Source organism: Glycine soja, chromosome 7 (genome assembly GCF_004193775.1).
Source record: "Glycine soja cultivar W05 chromosome 7, ASM419377v2, whole genome shotgun sequence".
In the NCBI taxonomy this organism is placed as follows: domain Eukaryota; kingdom Viridiplantae; phylum Streptophyta; class Magnoliopsida; order Fabales; family Fabaceae; genus Glycine; species Glycine soja.
Window position 1 is genome coordinate 13441466 of NC_041008.1, and position 6172 is coordinate 13447637.

The window sequence follows — 6172 nt, forward strand, 5'->3', positions numbered from 1 at the left end:
CGTTTTATAGTCCTCATAAGTTTACACTTACATGGACCAAAATTGAAAAAATGCAAGCTTACAAGACTAAAAATAACCAAAATATCTTATAGAGACCAAAATTAAAAAAACGCAAACTTACACGTACTATTAATTAAAAGACGTTAAAAAAGTGCAAGTATGTTTTTGGTCCCAAAAACATATTTAAGATTTTATGAAAAGTAAAAATGCACCCCTTGACCGAGACGTATTAGTTATTGTTGATTTCAAAATTAGGGATATTCATGGGTCCAGGTGACCCGCGAACCCAACCTAATGTGAACATATTGGCTTGAATTTTTTAAGTGTTTAGGTCAAAGTTGACCCAACCCAATACTAAATTGGTGGGTAATGAATTTTGTATTTCAAACCCATGACCCAACCCAATTTGAACATATATATTATTTTAAAATAATAATAATATATACAAAATTAAGATTCAATTTTATTTTATTGTCCAACAAACTGTATTATTGCTTTCAATTTTATTTTGTATCATTATTGTTGGGTGTGTGAAGTACTTCAAATGAGAAATACCTTCAAAATGGTGAGATATATTATGTTTTGGACAAATTGACTATGGACATGAAGGATGATAGTTATAAGCCACAAAATAATTAAATTTTAAAAAAGTCCATTTGAGACTAATAGATACTTATTATTCAATTTGTTTTAATTTTTACATAATTTATTTAAATTTAAATTTTGCAAAATAAAATTATTTTTAAAATAATTTGACCCAGTTGACCAAACACAATCCAAATCATTTATGACCGGATTAATTTTGGTTGAGCTTGGTAAAAAATTTCTCAAATTCAATTTAATCCAATCCGAAATTTTTTTTATTAGGTTAAGTGATTGGTTTTAGTCAAACGGAGTCCAACCCAATCTATGTTCACCATATTCAAGAGAGATATTTAGTATAGCATGGAGGACTTATTAGCTATTATACATCACTTTATAATGAAGCGTATCTATTAATTCGAATTCTGTAAACTTTGGTCCAGGTTTAAATTAGTTTAACTTTTCACAAAAAGAACTTGGTCGCATAAAGTTTTCTCCCTATATTTTTAACTATAAGCTTTTTTGAAGAAAGATAAAATCTAATCTCTTACATGAGAATTTGACGCATTATATAGAAAAGGAATTGTATCTAAAAATTACTGCACTTAGCTGCTTTCTATGTCTCATAAATTTGTAGAAGAATTTAGCTAACAAATGTATCGTATGTATTTCTTACGAGACAAGCGACGGTGCAGGTATCAAATTTAAAGCCAACAATATTGCTCCTAATAGAATTGTTTATGCATAAAAATGGAATGGCGAAATACAGTACACGAGGCTTATAAAATTGAAAATCGACAAACCTTTTCTTGAGAAATATTTGTCCCGCCAATAAACTTTCAACTAAAAACATAGACATCTAAACAATAAAAGGAAGGGGTAAAAGCAAAAACTAAACGGGACAATTATTAAGCAACAATCTAATAAATAAATTATATTGCTCATTAGATGGGATAAAAGCATTGTTTAGCAGAAGGGTGTTTTTTTCATTTTGTTGTTGAAGGAGAATGGCCGATAGGATTATACACGAACGAGAAAGAGATGATGGTATTTTAGGGGGGGGAAGTGTATGAGTAAATAAGTGAGGTGCCAATAGCAACGGCTAAATCCACTAGTTAATTAACCCTCCCCTTTCAAATCTTCTTTTCTCTCTTGACTCTCATTTTCAGCACAATAACACACTCATCCTTTCTTTCATTACACTCTCTCATCTATTTTATTATCCCTCCCTTGGATCTTTTGTTTTAGTCTCCCTTTGCTCCTCTCTTACTCTTGCATTAGAGTTTTTTCATCTTTCAAATTCAATTGCATTATGTTTATGCTCTCAAACACTTTTCTTCTTGATTTATTTTATTCACTCATACCAATGGCATTGATGTCTTTCATTTTATATATGCAATAATATACCACTATATCTTAATTTTGTCCAAAGTTATTGCAAGAGAATGCTTCTTAGAGTCTTACAAATTGTAGGTCTAACATTGATTATATGTTTTCTCTTCAATTGGTCAAGTATTGTACAATTTTTTTATATGGGATTTTCAATGGTTCTAGTATTTTGTTTGAATTTTTCGTATTTTTTTTAACATTCTGAAAATTAATTTATGGAACATAAAATAGTATTCTAGAAAGTACTTTCTAGAATGTTAAGAAAAAACAAAAATTACTCTAGAAAGTGCTTTTAGAACACAACTTCATTTATTAAAAATTATGAAAAGTACTTTCTAAAATTAAAATATATTTTTAAAACAACTTCATTGAATGTTAAAAACAAAATATTGTTCAAAAGTACATTATGAAATAATTATTATTTATCAATATTATGCGCACAAAGAGTATGACTACAACTAACGTGAAAAGACTATCTTATGTGAGAACATGAGAACAATCATTAAATCAAGATTAAAAATAATAAATGATTAAGATTAAAATATTTAAAATTTCAAATTATAATCTAATACATCATCAAATATCTAAAAGATTAACCAAACAACAAACCTATTCATAAAGATCTCAATTATCAATTCCTAAAATATCTCAATTAACATATCACCATCACTATGACTATCATTGTCACTACCATGATCACTGTTACAACTACCACCATGATCGTCGTCATCATCACTGTTGTTGTCATCAACCGCCACCACCTCCACCACCATGACCTTTGTCGCTGTTGCTGCCACCACCACCATGACTATCACTGTAGCTACCATCATGACTGGTGTCGCTGCCATCACTGTCGTCAACCACCATAATCGTCATTGTCATTTTCGCAACCACCATCATTGGCGTTGACAGTGATGGTGGCGGCAACGACAATGACAATGATGGTCATGGCAGTGGAGGTGATGATAGTCATAGTGATGGTGATGAATTAACAATAATTAAGATATTTTAGGACATGGTTTGTTTAATAAATCTTTTAGAGATTTGATCGTTATATTAGATTTTAATTTGAATTTTTAGATATTTTAATATTAATCCTCTTATTTTTTTTAATCTTGATATGATAATTGTTATTGATTGTTCTTATATAAGAAAGTGTTCTCATAGGAGTTATGTTCTAAAAAGTATTAAAAAAATGGAAGTGTACTTAGCAAAAAGATGAAGTGAATATAGCAAAAGCCAATAGTTAATTATACAATTTCACATTTTTGGACTCAACTTTAGTCTATCATGTATTTGACATTCTGTAAAAAAAAATCATGTTTTTGACACAAATAAAAAATAATGATAGGATAAAATATAAATATAAGTTATGTTCAAATACTAGTATTTTGTTAAAATGTACATAGAATTTTTTAAAGTGTACTTTTTAAGTTAAGTTTTAACTTTTTAATAAAATTATAATCTTAACAAAAATATACAAAATTATATTTATTTATGTGATTTTTTAAAACATTATAAACAAATTATATAGGATTAAAAATTTAAAATTATAATAATTGTTCAAATATTTTCTTTAAAACATATTTGAATAATTATTACTACTTTTGTTCCTATACATAAGAAATAAATACCTAATTCATTTAGATCAATAAAAGTAATTATTTTTGTTAACTTTAATTAATAATATCAAAAATTTGGATTTTATTCCAAAAACACTCATTAAATTAAATGATTTATGTGGTGGTTGCATTTAATGACACTACTCATTCTTCAAGGAATAACATTTCCCCCCAATGAACATGACTTATCTCATTAATAGTTTTTACAATAAATAAGAGAATAGAAGGAAATTAACAATTAATGCATTTAAAAGTGGTCATATGTTTATTATATTTAAGAACAAAAAAATATTTTCATTTATTTCTTATATATAAGAACGAAGGTAGTATTATATATTAGATGTAAATCTTAAGTGCATTACATGTAACAACAAATTGCTTTTAGGATCGAGGACTATCCCCATAAACCAACACAAAAAATTTCAATCATTATATATTATATGCAAATCTTATATGTAATACATGTAATGACAAATTACTTTTAGGATCAAGGACTATCCCCATAAATCGACACAAAAATTTTCAATATGTTTTTCTATGAAACTTTCCATGGGATCACCTATTTAATTTTACATTTATGGTTGATTTTTTTTCACTATCCAAAATTGTCTAACGAAATAAGACAATTCAATGTCACTTATAAAGAACTAAGTTATAAGTTATAGCATTGCTAAAAACAATTGTTTTTTCTCTAAGATATGAAAGCCATAAGAAGGACACCTTTGATGTCAACAATTAAAGAAGATAAAAGGATTTGGTTGGGGACAAAGAATGGTCTTTACATAATAAAAAATGCTTATCTTTTGATCATGCTGAAATTCATCCAACATGAGTCCCTTATTGTCACAAGGGACTAGATGAATTTTTTGGAAGCTTAATGTTCCACCTCATGTGAAGATGATGCTATGGTGAGCCTGTAAGGATTGTCTACCTATTCATCTTAAATTGCAAAGTCATAAGGTTGCTTGTTCAAGTATATGCACCTTATGTGAAATAAATGTAAAAGTACCTGCCATATTCTAGTAACTTGCCTCATGAATGTTGATTGTTGGAATCATCTTAATTTGCGAGAAACTATTAATCAACTGTGTTGATTAATGTTGAATCTTTCTCGCAATTATTTTTTTTATCTTATGTGAAATATGGTAGCCATAATTAGAATTGAATTGCAATGCTATTTAGAGTCTTTAGAGCTGGAATAGAAACAATAAACTATGTAAGGATAAGGTAATTTTGATATCTCAATTTTGCATAAAGCATATGCATATTTTTAAGATTGGTCTAAAGGTTAAAGCTAAAGACTACCCTGTGATTAAACGTTGAACCATACCAGACTCATCATTCACATATTTGTTGCATTGGACTTCCCCCCAATTTTGGTACATTTGTATGCAATGTGGATGCCACTTTTATTTTTATTTTTTTATGATGCAAACTACAATGGGTTTGACTTCTTTATTAGATATGATCATGACATGCATGTTTGGATTGAAGTTATAAATGTTATGTGTGTTTCAATTCACATCCAATGGATAAAAGTGAAAACATGAGTCTTGATCCTTTGATAAAATTACTTATGCCTCAAAATTACGTTTCTACCTGAAAACTAAACATTCACATAGTCATATCCAAGACTAATTGGAAGAGGTTGTTTCTTACTGTGCTTAAATGAGAAGCATTTGGTCTACTATCTGCTTTGGAATTTGTTATCTCCTTAGGGCTATATAATATGTATATATTATGAGATGGATTGTAGGATTGTTGTAGATAAAAGCCCTTTTTGTGTTGGTCTATGACGTCCTTCTTGTACACCAGCAACTCCTCTTTAAGCTCTTTGGTGGCCTCCCTATCCTTTGACACTCTCAGCTCAGACTCTGATTCCTTCAACCGGGCATGGAGATCAACAACCACCTTGGTAAGCTCATCCTTTTCTACTGCAATGTTCTCTACCTTGTCAGCCAATTCATTCTTCTCCCTCGACAAGCCCTTGCAGTGCTCAAACAGTTCATCACCATCTAATATGGTGCACAATAGCTTGGAAAGAACACTGCCAACCTTGGATGATAACTAATGGTTCGACCTCACGACCTCAACAAAGGCGATAGTGGTGTTGGCCACCTTAGGACACTCCACTCTCCAAACCGTACGAGTAGTGACCCTCCACTTGGCTACCTCAACCTCTAAGGATGCCACTTTGCATAGAGCTTCCAGGTGTCGTAGTCCATTCTCCTCCAAAATCGCGCAGACTTCTTTGGAGGAAGACCTTCGCAGAATCAGTTGCATTCTAAACTCTAGCTAATTGAATAAGATTTTTGTCCAAAGGAGACACAAATCCAATCGGGGTTTTCTACTTCGGCTATAACCCATACCCCACAGTGAATTAGTATCACAAGAAGTGTAGATGTGATCTAAGGAGACACTTGGATGAGAAGAGGAAGAAGGCGATGCTTGCCAACATAGTTGAAGCAGAAACCGGCAAAGCTGATGAAGGAGGTGATATCTCTGGAGCACTCGTGGTTGTCACACTAGCACTCAGCAAGGGTGCAACGATGGTGGAAGGCGGAGCCATGACAGGACTA